Source organism: Lissotriton helveticus, chromosome 9 (genome assembly GCF_964261635.1).
Source record: "Lissotriton helveticus chromosome 9, aLisHel1.1, whole genome shotgun sequence".
Taxonomy (NCBI): Eukaryota; Metazoa; Chordata; class Amphibia; order Caudata; family Salamandridae; genus Lissotriton; species Lissotriton helveticus.
In genome coordinates this window covers 331,293,714-331,306,973 of record NC_136070.1, presented here as the reverse complement: position 1 = coordinate 331,306,973, position 13,260 = coordinate 331,293,714, and the positions used below count along the sequence as shown (strand labels likewise).

General features: G+C 44.7%; 1 protein-coding gene across 2 annotated transcripts in view; it reads left to right on the top strand.

Moving 5' to 3' along the window:
- The window catches only part of FOXN3 (forkhead box N3), an 884,367-nt gene that overhangs the window by 209,975 nt on the left and 661,132 nt on the right, over positions 1–13,260 (top strand). For both annotated transcript variants that reach the window (XM_078660028.1, XM_078660029.1), the window contains exon 3: positions 4,594–4,654. The gene's annotated coding sequence lies outside the window, so the exon portion shown is untranslated. The remainder of the gene's footprint in view (positions 1–4,593; positions 4,655–13,260) is intronic.

Sequence of the window (13,260 nt, the reverse complement as noted above, 5' to 3'; positions counted from 1 at the left end):
ATTAATGTTCAGCAGTAAAGAAGTCTGCAGCTAAAGTATTGACTGCGAACTGAGGCACAGTTTAACCAGAGAAACAAATATATTTTCGCGCTCCCTGAGGTTAAGGTGCTCCACATAGCCTCATACTTTAGAAAGGCTTAAAACAGGCAGAGATAAGGGAAAGAAGCAACAATAAACGTACAACTAACTAATGCATGTTCAGTGCTGCTACAACCTGGCTCCCCTCCTCCTCAGTCTCTGGGTGTAAAGCGCTTGCCGCCGGTACCAGAGAGCCCGCCGCCACTGGTTTGCCCTGGTGCCATGCCCCTGAAGAGCCTCTACAGGAAATGCAACAGCTCCGAGGCCGCACCTTTAGCAGCTGCACCAGGGCGGGTCAGGATAAGAACCTGCGTGGCCATGGGCCCTGCACCGTCACTGCATGGCAACCGGAGTCACGGATCTAAGAAGAGCAGCCTTAACTCCGCCCACACAGTCTTCATGAATAACACAATCTCCGTTTCCTTCTGTAATGAATGTGGTGTTCAAAGCGCTCCAATACCTACGTGTCAAGTTCACACTATATAAAAAAATAAATGGAAATAACTGGCAAGTCTTTTCCACGTATCGAGTTTGCGCTATATAAAAAAATAAAAATGCAAATAACTGACAGGTTTTACTGGTCTGGCGGCGGGGTCATAGAATGGTATTCGCCTGCCCCTCTGAAGACAGAGCAGCCGCCCCTGGCGGCAAACAATACACAAAGTGAGAGGCAACCGGAGTCACTGGCCTAAGGAGAGCAGCCTTGACTCAACCCACACAGTTGTCATGAATAACAAATTCTCTGCATGCCTACCAAAAATGAATGTTTCCTTCTGTAACGTATGTGGTGTGCAAAGGGCTCCAATACGTATGTGTCGAGTTCGCGTTATATACAAAAATAAATGGAAATAGCTGGCAAGTCTTTTCCTACGTATCGAGTTCACGATATATAAAAAAATAAAAATGCAAATAGCTGACAGGTTTTACCGGTACGACGGCGGGGTCATAGAATGGTGCACGCCTGCCCCTCAAAAGACAGAGCAGCCGCCCCAGGCAGCAAACCATACACAAAGTGGGAGGCAACCGGAGTCATGGGCCTAAGGAGAGCAGCCTTGACTCCGCCCACTAAGTCGTCATGAATAACACAATCTCCGCGCTCCTACCAAAAATGAATGTTTCCTTCTGTAACACATGTGGTGTGCAAAGTGCTCCAATAACTACGTATTGAGTTTGCGCTATATAAAAAAGAAATTTAAATAACTGGCAAGTCTTTTCCTAGATACTGAGGTTGCGCTATATAAAAAATGTAAAATGCTAATAACTGACAGGTTTTTCCGGCCTGGCGGCGGGGTCATGGAATGGTATTCGCCCGCCCTGGCGGCAAACAATACACGAAGTGGGAGGCAACCGGAGTCATGGGCCTAAGGAGGGCAGCCTTGACTCCGCCCACTCATGAATAACACCATCTCCTCGCGCCTACCAAAAACAAGTAATGGCCACGCGGCTGTGAAAGTGACACGGCTGTGCGGTGCGAAAGTGAAAGGAAAACGAAGAGCTGACGAGGAGGGAGTGGAAGAGTGGAAGGGAGGGGAATCACGCGCACACTGTAAGGCTTAATGAGCCATTACAGGAAGCCACATGGCAGCTGTGCACGTCGCGTGCGCTTGTGCGCGTAACAGCAAGCTGGTGGCCGGCAAAAGCCTGTGGGTAGCACTTTTAAAACCCAGCTACTAAATGTCTCGCTAGAGCAACGCATGAGCTGGCTCAGGCGAGATCTAAAACGGCACAGCAGAGAGAGGTTGGACATAAATACATACAAAGCACAATGATTTAACTATACATAGTTTTTTCATCGGGAACTGGTCTAAAGTGGCCAATGTTGGGGAATTATTATCTCTTAGTTTCAATCCTAGCAGCGCAGTTGTGAATGAGCTGCATTTATGAATTAAATTTCCAGGCTATCGAATTAGAAGAGTTATATTAACTCATATATGCCCAGATGAATGTATTCAGAATTTGTACTAAGTATAAAAAAAGAAAACAGGAGCAAGAAGTGTTTCAGTGTCCGCAGCAGGCAAGACCAGGCTTTAACTGTGAACTTAACCTGGTCTGCCAACATTAAAAGTATCATGGACACTAAAGGACAGACAATCCCCAGTGGCTCACGTATTGCTTATGCTAGCAGTTGGGGGTGAAATCCCTCAATAAGGGTTGAAGATGGAGGATAACATGGTGTGTAGTTCATCATTGTGAATTTTCCCTCTTATGTTATATTGCAACATTTATTTATTTTTAATAATTCCCATTGATACAATAAGGCAATTGTATTAACTTATTTTTATAGTAACAATAACATCATTTTCCAAATCATTACATTCTGGCAGTCGTGGTCTTCATTTCAGTTGAAGCAGCTGGACTTGCTTACCTTATTACAATGATGTGTAAAGAAAAATGCCCTGGATTGTAAACATACAGAGTGAACCTTCAGTTGAGAGCAATCTTGAAACAGCAAAAGCAAAAGCTGGCACTAGCACTTACTAGCAGGTTTGTATTTGCAGTCTCTGTTACTACTTATTAAGGTCTTCAAGTAAGCATTGTCCATATAGCCAAAACAATTTACCCTTGTGGTTTGGGTTTCATTTTATTATGCTTATTGTGCTGGGACAAAAGATTCCCTGGGAAATGAGGCTATTTTGTGCCAGCGCATAGCATTTTGGGGTCTTATACTATCACAGAGGGACTTTGTGTATTTCTGCAGTTCATTAACTCACTGTCGTGTGTTTCTCTAGCTGAGAATCTTTGAGCCATGTGTTGTGGTTTAGGCTATTGCTACAGCGTCCGTGGAGTCATGGGGCCACTTCAAGGCCATACCTCATACTTAAGAGTCATAACGCAGGAGGGAAGCGGCTTGATTGTTATTTGTTTGATTTGTATTCATCAACATGGATGTAAGGTAGTGGCAGTGACACTGGAAGCAGCTGGAGATTAGAAGATAATATAGGGGTGATTGCAGCGTTGTTTCTAATGTGGGATCCATTTAACCCACTAGGGTATCACGAAAGTTTACAGAGGCAACAAGTAGCATGTCATCGGGCAGAACCAGAAGACTCAAATAAAGGATGTGCCTCATTGGAGCTTCAGAATCAGTTCCATCTCTGGTGACAACTGCAAGGTTTCCTATGAGACAGTGGATAATGCCACCAGGCCTCTGCAAAGAGAGGGGAAAAGCATCAGTGGAATCCCAGATCCGCAGCAGTAGAGGGTTTTAGATCTGAGCCTGCCTCGCATGGCACGCAAAGGGAGATACCAAGATGGTGCCTTCCTAGGCTTATGGCGGTCCTGCACGGTCGCCCAGAAGCCAGTTAGTGAAGCACTGAGGCAGACTCACCAAGGGAAGCCACCAGGAGTGGTTGGATGGAGTGGGCATTCTAAAAAGCACAGGACACAGGAGGATCTTCTTTTGTGGCACCTATAATCGCAGGTTCAATGACTGTATGTTTTTGTGCACCAATCCTAGAACTCGAGGGACTATAGGGCATTAGGGATCCCTAGAAAAGAAGAATCAATGACAAATCACCAATGATACATGTCACTGCAAGAGAACAGATAAGTGATATAAGGTAAGTGAGATAATAAAATATGTGAGAGCGATTGGTATTTGAAAAGTATTCATTTGAGTGTGATCATGCAAGGCAAGGTCAACAGTCCTAGTTAGTTTCTTCGCTGTTTAGACCCTGCTTTCTGCTGTTTTATTTTAGGAGTTATACGAAACCCCAGCTGGTGATGCAGTTTTTGAAACCCCCTTCCATGTGAGATGGAGGGGCCTGACCCACTTTGAATTTTAATTTTGGTCTGTTATGGGTAACTGTATAGCTAATCTAATAGTCCCATAATCTTTGAGTGGACTTGGAAACACCTGGATGAGTTTGTTAGCATCACAGAGCGCAGTTACCATACATGGGTTAGATTAGTGTATGGTGGACATGGAAGTGATCACATGAGCTCCATAAACTTACAATGTTTAGGTCTTGGTGGTGTAATCTTACCTGTCGTTTTCCAGGATTGAAGCTATTTGTGGCTGGGTTCTAAAATCTATCGGGTTGGTCACTATGCTAGATGGAATTTAGCCTTCATTGTTTGATTGCAGGTCATATTCTAAAACATGGATTTTCTTTTTACAAATCAACAAATTCAAAATGTTTCCATAGGATAATGGACCTGGTGTTATTATCATTTTATTTTTCCTGTGGGGCGACGCTCCTCCACTTTAGCGGAGGAGCCACCACTAGTGGCACAGTGGGTGAAAAATTATAGGTTGGAATGTGGCCCTGAGCGATTGCCAGTGGCTGAGTTAAATTCAAATAATTAATCAATTTCCGTTGTTGCTGAAGTAAGCGAAAGCGTGTATGTTGCAGTTTGTAAAGCTGTCAGTTAAACATATAAATAATGCACATATCCAAAGAAACATGTTTGAGTGTGTTTTGTTAGCAAAGTGTCTATGATTAGTAGAATTCAACCCAGTGGTGGTTTAATGGCTTTGAGACCCATGCTTGACTGTAATCCTTTCTTTCACAGGGAGCCAATGGAGAGTACGGAGGTCAGGGCAAATGCACAGAGAGATGCAAGCACCACCCAGGTTAGTTGCTTCTGCTATTCTTTTGGCTAAATCACAGCAAACAATGGGCTCATGTGGTAATGATAAACTGTGCTACACTCTTCATCATGTGAGAATCCTCTGCCCAAACCTGACAGCCAGACTGAGGATGTTCTAGGATCCCACAGTTCTGCTTTCAAAATGTCCAACCAAAGCTGTAATGATTCTCCTAATTATTTCTGAGTTGCATCTGCATTCAAAGCCAATGTGTGCTGGTAGCTGAGGAAGAATGGGACAAAGGACAATGTACACAGACCAACCAGGAGAAGGAGCCATCCGCAGATGTAAATATGGAATAATATTTGATAAGATGGCACTAATAGAAAGCATGTCCTCACTCGAGCCCAACACGTGCGCCAGCCACTCGTGTGCAACACAATCAGGGAGGAGGAACCACAAAAGCAGTCCTTTTTCCTGCATACGCAACACCAGAAATTTCCTGTTGCCGGGTTTAAAAAGCCACCATCACGACCTCTCACCGTGGAAAGACATAAAGTACCACCAAGATGCTGTTAACTTGCTGTCTGACGGTTTCCCAGAGCATTTGCTCAATGGGAATAAAGGGCATGGGCAATGCTATGGCGTTCCAGGTTTTGGGGAATGCCCAAAGGGTATTGGTAGATTTCAATCACAATTCAAAAACAACAACTGTAAATGTTTGACTTTTCCCCACACATTGCGATACAAAGAGGAATGTCTTACTTGTTGGCAAGCCATCTATATAAGCCTGGCATCAGACAACTGTCTGAACGAATATTTCAGCACCAAAAAAGGAAAGTAAATTATAAATGTACAATTAAAAGAATGTGCTTAATTGTTCGACTGGTGAACATTTTCCTAGTATGTAACAGCTACCCCATCCTTGCGTCCACCTAAGAATGGTGAACACGACTTTGGAGGTCTACATTCCTGGAAGTAGGCCCAGTTCACGCTATCTTCGGAGTCATCTGTCCTTCTTAACCTTTGTGTTACCACCAGTTGTACTTTGCCAGGCTCGCTTCTGAATGTGCCGCCGCCTTTTACAATATGAAATGCGACTTGATGCTGCTATGTTTGGCTACGAATCCCTTTAGTGGGAGAAGCCTCAATGGAGTGAGGCATTAAAGATCAAAACAGCAAAATTGGACACTGTCCGGTCTTAAATAGTAAACACCCCGTAAATCTTGAAAAATATCCTCTGGCACAGCCTTATGGAACCACCCGAGCAGCACTAATAATTGTTTATCATCCGATAGCTCTTTTAATTATCCTCCAATGCATGCCTATGGCTGAAAGCTCAATTTTTTTCATCAAATATCTTTTTATTAGTTTCAAAGATATAATAATACACAGGAAAGAGAAACATCATGAAAGCTCAATTTTTGCTCGACTGGTGGGTTCAAGATTGTCTTGGTTCTCCTATGGATTTAAACAGGGCTCCTTTGTGAATTAACACCTTCGCTGCGGCGGCTATTCCGCCGCAGCGCTATGGGGGCGCTATGGGGGCGCCCATGCTGGTGACGGAACCGCTCCGTCACCAGCCTCGGTTGAGCTGTGCTCATAACGGAGCGGTTCCGTCATGGCCCCGCCCGCTCTATAGAACGCGCAGTGCAGGCGCGAAATCAGCGCCGCGTAGGCGCGTCGGGCGGGCCATGACAGAACCGCTCCGTCATCAGCATAGCGCCACCGCGGCTGATGACAGAGCGGTTCCGTCATCAGCACGGAAGTGGTTAAATGGAAAATCACTCAGCCATTCCCAGGACACCTTATGAACACAGACCATTTCGGGGCAGACCACTGAGGGATCTTAATACATCCTCTGCACTACATCTGATACAAATCCGAGCCTCATATCAGATAAAGCTGACCATTGGAACCTGTGACTTGCAAACCTTCTCCTTGTACCACATTTCACAGTACTCACCAATGCACAAGTATTGAGCAATGATCCAGACTGTGCTAAGTCACTCAGGGCCAGATGTAGGTGGACAAATACCGAGCGGTAACACAGAAATTTGCAGAATTTCTGCGTTACCGACCGGTATTTGGCTGAGAGCAATGTAGGTGAGTTTAAACCTACTTGCAAAATAAGGAATCGCAAAATTGCGATTCCTTATTTTGCTCTTGCATTTAAGGAATAGGAAATTGTGATTCCTTAAATGCAATGTAAGTGGCACAAAAAAGTGCACTTCAGCCTTAAGGAATCGCTAATTACAACCAACATCGAGTTGGTGGTAATTAGCGATTTCCTTTAAAAAAGCACTTTTTCCTTGGATGTGACCCGTATGTTTGTTTAACTTGCATCTGATTTTTGCAAATATAATCATTCCGATGGGCCTCCTAGCCCATTGGAATGAATGGGTAGGTATTCATTATTAACGAATCTCAATTAGCTATTCGTTATTAAGGAATATTAAGGAATCACTGATATTTTAGCGGTTCCTACCTACATTCAATGTAGCGAGTCCTTAATAGCAATTCGGTAAAAATCGCTATTAAGGACTCGCTAAATTGAATTTACCTACATCTGGTCCTAAATCTGATCCATCCACAGAAGCTCCACCATCTTCCTATGAATATCTATTTATTCGCCCATGATCCTTCCTGTATCCCTTTGAATAAGAGGCATGACTCATAACTCATGAAAACGATGAAATGCTAGTCTCTACATTTTGAAGTTGCTCCTTTTTTGGCCACTATGCCGCTGCAACAAATTCTGCTCTCCTTATAAAGCACACAGAATGGCCATTTTATGGCTTTTTGTAACAGTACGGACAATAGCAACGTTTTCCATAACTCCATAGCTCTATTGAATAGCGGCAAGAGTCCAGTCATGTCTTTTGTTACCTTATACAATAAACTGCAATGCCTTTGTTTATGCTGTGCTTCCTTTTCCTGCCTCTAGACCCTAGAGGACTGGGTGACTGTCTTTTTGTTGAGATGACAAACGCTTGCAAGGGATGTAACCTTTTCAAGTAACCGTGTATATATGTTGTATGTTATGCTTTTACTGGCTAGTCCAAACGTGTTGTTGAAGAGGAGAGTTTGCATTCATATTTTCTTAATGCTGTGTCAAGTAGCTTGACGGAAAGAGATAGTACTGTAGGGCTCGGCATTAATAGTGAAATGACCACCCATGAAAACGTTTCATCACACCATGTGGCGTGACAGCCTGTTCTGTGCAATTGACTTCAGGTATCTAATTGGTTGACAAAGATGCAGCAGTTTCAAAGCTAATCAGGAACACAAATGTGCACCTCCTTGTGTACATAATACAGAATTTTGACCATGAGATCTCTGATTGGTCAGTAACAGTGAAGAGGCAGCAGTGCAGGGATAACATACTCTCCCTGTCCAACACGGTGTAGGTCATTTAATAATACACCAGTGGTCTTCATACTTTTAATTCCCACCGCACCGTGAGTCAAGTAAGTTTGGCCTGCCACCATCACGAATTACAAGTAACCTGCAAAAAAGTTTAATAGTGAATTTTAAATACTGCCAAAATATCATGTTAGACATCAGTAGATGTTTGCTAAGGCTGGTATCAGAACAAAGATTACCCGCATCAGAGGTGCATGACTCTATCTTCTTCTCCAGTCAATTCAAGGTATCTCCAACACTTTAATACAGCAAGAGGCAGCAAAAGCACAAACATCCCCCACCACAAATATTGAATAGGCACAGAACAGGAAGATGCAGTGCATGCAGGGCTGTTGCGGTCATTAGTGAGAGGGTGATGTGGTACCAGGTACCAGAGGTTTGAGGGTCAACTTCTCCAATTACGATTGTCTTTCACAACCCTAGTGGGATTAGGGTATTACATACTGCCACTTTTAGACCGAGGGAGAGTGTTTCCTACAGCTTTTGGTCTCCGGCTGTTACACAATACAGTTGTATTATGATTTCACTTTATGCTAAAATGGTTACAGCTTTGTAATGTTTTTATATATAGTTATTGATCGTTCGTTTTGCAGTAGTATGTAGGTTGTATGAGAATTTAATTCATAGAATTGTTCCTTAGATGTATGCAAATCTCGCTTCATATTCTAATGAATAACTTGGGAAACAAATACTGTCCTTTCAAATCTTGTTATTCAGTGCAATGCAGTCTAAAAAGCAAGCAATTTACTGTGTGGCTGGAAAGGAGAATGAATGAGCTGTTGGACATTCTGAGGGATGAGCACTAGATCCATTTACCAATGGACTTAGACCTGGGTTAAAGGCAGGGACACACACGTTAGTGGAGGTAGAGGTATGTGGGGTTTGGTGCATTTCTATTTAGCAGTAGAAAACAAGAGAGGATTCTAGAACGCTGTTTTTATAAGATGTGGGTTATTATGTTGCTATTTGCTCTATTATTATTTGTATGTGTTAATGTTCAAATTATTGCAGTAATAGATTTTTTTCTACGCTAGAATAGTGCATGGTAAAGATCTATAGGTACCATATAGTCATGTTTCTTGACTTCTCAAAATCAAATTGAGATGCAACTCTTACAAATCTACTCCAGGGTCTCTGGCTGATCTATGCATTCTCCAGATTGTGTAATGGTCCACTGGTGGTTGAGTGATACCTCAGTCTGTCCTCACCACTTTTCATACTCACAGGTTATCTTTATAGGTCTACACCAACACATTGAATTTTCCCTTGGGCATTTATATAATGGGAAAACGTATCCTGCCGTATATTACAAGGATATTGCAAGTCACAGAGGAGTTCCATAAAGAGAAACGAGTCTGAAGGCCGAGTTCCTTTATAAGATTATAGAACTTCAAGGTGACATGAAATATTCTTATCATGTACGGCGGGGGTACCATAGTATACATGGTTACACCATCACTTTTCCCACAAACCACTTAAAACCTTGGTGCTTATCTCTTTCACATTAAGGAGTGAGCAGGTTTGCAAACATGAAGAATACAAATAAAACCTTGAGTGCAAAATGTAACACAACAAAACGTGTTAGTTCTCTTCCAGGAGATCCTCATCAATAGTCATAAGCATTGAATAATCCCGCCCACGTGCGGGGACACCGGAATAATATAAAATATATATGGAAATCACATATATCTAGCTCCACATATATGTATGCTCTTATATAATTTTTTCTCACACCAATGCAGCCCCACAACTGAGGCTAAACAATGTAATTACTCATACATGCACTGAATTAGCAAGGAAATAAAAAACAAATTAGGTCAAATAGCCCTTGAACTCTGTGTTTTAATGAGGAAAACACTCATAATCCTGAAAATTGCTAATAAATAGACATTGTTGGCCCATAGGCTGCATTGTAAAGCAACAGCAAGACACACAAGATGAAGGACGGAATGTTGCACAATGGCAAAACATTCACCACCAGTCACAGATCTGGGTTTAATCCATCGTTATTTTGCTCACCAAGCCACCCCAGTTCAGACATGGCCATATGCAAATCAGTCTTGACCCTGTGCATCATGGCAACAGTCCAGCCCGAACTGCCAAGCCATGTCTTTCCTGGACCGGAATCAAGCATCCTAGGACCGGTTTCTGGCTATCAGCCGTCTTCAGCCAGGATAGCTTGACTCCAGTGGCTTAGTGAGCAAGGGACCCAGGTCTGGGCATACCCTTCCCACATAGGGTGAACAGCAAAACACACAAGATGATGGATGGAATGTTGCACAATGGCAAAACATTCACCCCCAGTCACAGATCTGGGTTTAATCCATTGTTATTTTGCTCACCAAGCCACCCCAGTTCAGACATGGCCATATGCAAATCAGTCTTGACCCTGTGCCTCCTGGGAACAGTCCAGACCGAACTGCCAAGCCATGTCTTTTCTGGACCGGAATCAAGCATCCTAGGACCGGTTTCTGGCTATCAGACGTCTTCAGCCAGGATAGCTTGACTGCAGTGGCTTAGTGAGCAAGGGACCCACGTCTGGGCACACCCTTCCCACATAGGGTGAACAGCAAAACACACAAGATGATGGACGGAATGTTGCACAATGGCAAAACATTCACACCCAGTCAAAGATCTGGGTTTAATCCATCGTTATTTTGCTCACCAAGCCACCCCAGTTCAGACATGGCCATATGCAAATCAGTCTTGACCCTGTGCCTCATGGAAACAGTCCAGCCTGAACTGCCAAGCCATGTCTTTCCTGGACCGGAATCAAGCATCCTAGGACCGGTTTCTGGCTATCAGCTGTCTTCAGCCAGAATAGCTTGACTCCAGTGGCTTAGTGAGCAAGGGACCCACGTCTGGGCATACCCTTCCCACATAGGGTGAACAGCAAGACACACAAGATGATGGACGGAATGTTGCACAATGGCAAAACATTCACCCCCAGTCACAGATCTGGGTTTAATCCATCGTTATTTTGCTCACCAAGCCACCCCAGTTCAGACATGGCCATATGCAAATCTGTCTTGACCCTGTGCCTCATGGGAACAGTCCAGCCCGAACTGCCAAGCCATGTCTTTCCTGGACCGGAATCAAGCATCCTAGGACCAGTTTCTGGCTTCAGCCGTCTTCAGCCAGGATAGCTTGACTCCAGTGGCTTAGTGAGCAAGGGACCCACGTCTGGGCATACCCATCCCACATAGGGTGAACAGCAAAACACACAAGATAATGGAAGGAATTTTGCACAATGGCAAAACATTCACCCCCAGTCACAGATCTGGGTTTAATCCATCGTTATTTTGCTCACCAAGCCACCCCAGTTCAGACATGGCCATATGCAAATCAGTCTTGACCCTGTGCCTCATGGGAACAGTCCAGCCTGAACTGCCAAGCCATGTCTTTACTTGACCGGAATCAAGCATCCTAGGACCGGTTTCTGGCTATCAGCCATCTTCAGCCAGGATAGCTTGACTCCAGTGGCTTAGTGAGCAAGTGACCCACGTCTGGGCATACCCTTCCCACATAGGGTGACCAGCAAAACACACAAGATGATGGACGGAATGTTGCACAATGGCAAAACATTCACCCCCAGTCACAGATCTGGGTTTAATCCATTGTTATTTTGCTCACCAAGCCACCCCAGTTCAGACATGGCCATATGCAAATCAGTCTTGACCCTGTGCCTCATGGGAACAGTCCAGCCCGAACTGCCAAGCCATGTCTTTCCTGGACCGGAATCAAGCATCCTAGGACCGGTTTCTGGCTATCAGCCGTCTTCAGCCAGTATAGCTTGACTCCAGTGGTGTGGAGAGCATGGGGCTCACGTCTGAGAATACCCATCCCACTCGGGGTGACAAATGCAAAAACAACAATTGATGGACAGAATGCAGAACAATGTCATACATTCACCCCAGTCACAGAGATCTGGGCCTAAATCCATCGTTTTTTTGCACTCCACACCACCCCAGTTCAGCCATATGCAAATCGGCCTTGACCTTGTGCCTCATGGGAACAGTCCAGCCCGAACAGCCAAGCCATGTCTTTCCTGGACCGGAATCAAGCATCCTAGGACCGGTTTCTGGCTATCTGGCTACATTGTTCTGCATTCTGTCCATCAATTGTTGTTTTTGCATTGTAAAGCAACAGCATAGAAAATGAAACCATTTTCAACAAATAAAACTGGCACCGTGCCTTTAAGGCAGCCATGACCCCTGGCTTCCCATCATGCCTCAGGGGTGACAGTTAGGTCAGTTGTCCTTTCCGGCTCCTTCAGCCATGACCCTGGTTTAACAGCTCCTAACTTTTTTGACTTTCTGTCAAAAATACTTTGAGATTTTCCACTAAATTCACTTTCACTCGATGTCTTTTAGGTTTAGAGTGTTAGTGCTGCCTTTTTTGATTTTCAAAAAAGGATTCTTTTTGTCAAAATGCCTTCTCTTTTTGACACCTGTCCTTCCTGTGGGAAGAAGAAGGCCAGGACTGATACACACCCTGTGTGTATCCTCTGTCTCCCTGAGACACACTCTGCAGACAACTGTGAACACTGCAAGACTTTATCTAGGAGAACCCTCAAGGACAGAGAGAGGATAAGGATTTATGGCCTCTCTGAAAGAGGTAGGTCTCCTAAGAGTCAGAAAAAAAGGAGGACGCGATCGATGTCGAGAGAAGTCCCAACATGTTCTCCTTTGGCATTAGGATCGGCGTCGAAGCTTTAGGCGACAACGAAGATGATGTCGAACACGAGTCATCTTCCTTCGACAGCGAAGACTTCAGCGTCGGGATCTAAGGTACCTCCGCTGACGTCATCTGGGCGACGTTCAGTGTCGAGAGAGAGGTCTCCGTTGATGCACAGGAGCTTGACGTCGAGACTGCCATCGTCGACGCCTCATCACCGGCTTTCGACGTTGAAGCTTCCTCCGTCGGCGCCTAGTCAACGGCGTTCGACGTCGAGGCACTCTCCGTCGACGCCTCATCACCGGCGTTCGATGTCGAGGCACTCTCCGTCGATGCCTCGTCACCGGCGTTCAACGTCAAGGCACACTCCGTCAACGCCTCATCACCGGCGTTCGACGTCGAGGCACACTCCGTCGACGCCTCATCACCGACGCTCGATGTCAAAGCATCCGACGCTCGACGTCGAAGCATCGACTCTCGACATCGAGGCATCTTTCGTCGACTTCTCAACACCGAAGTTTGACGTCAAGGCAAGTCTCTCCATCGGG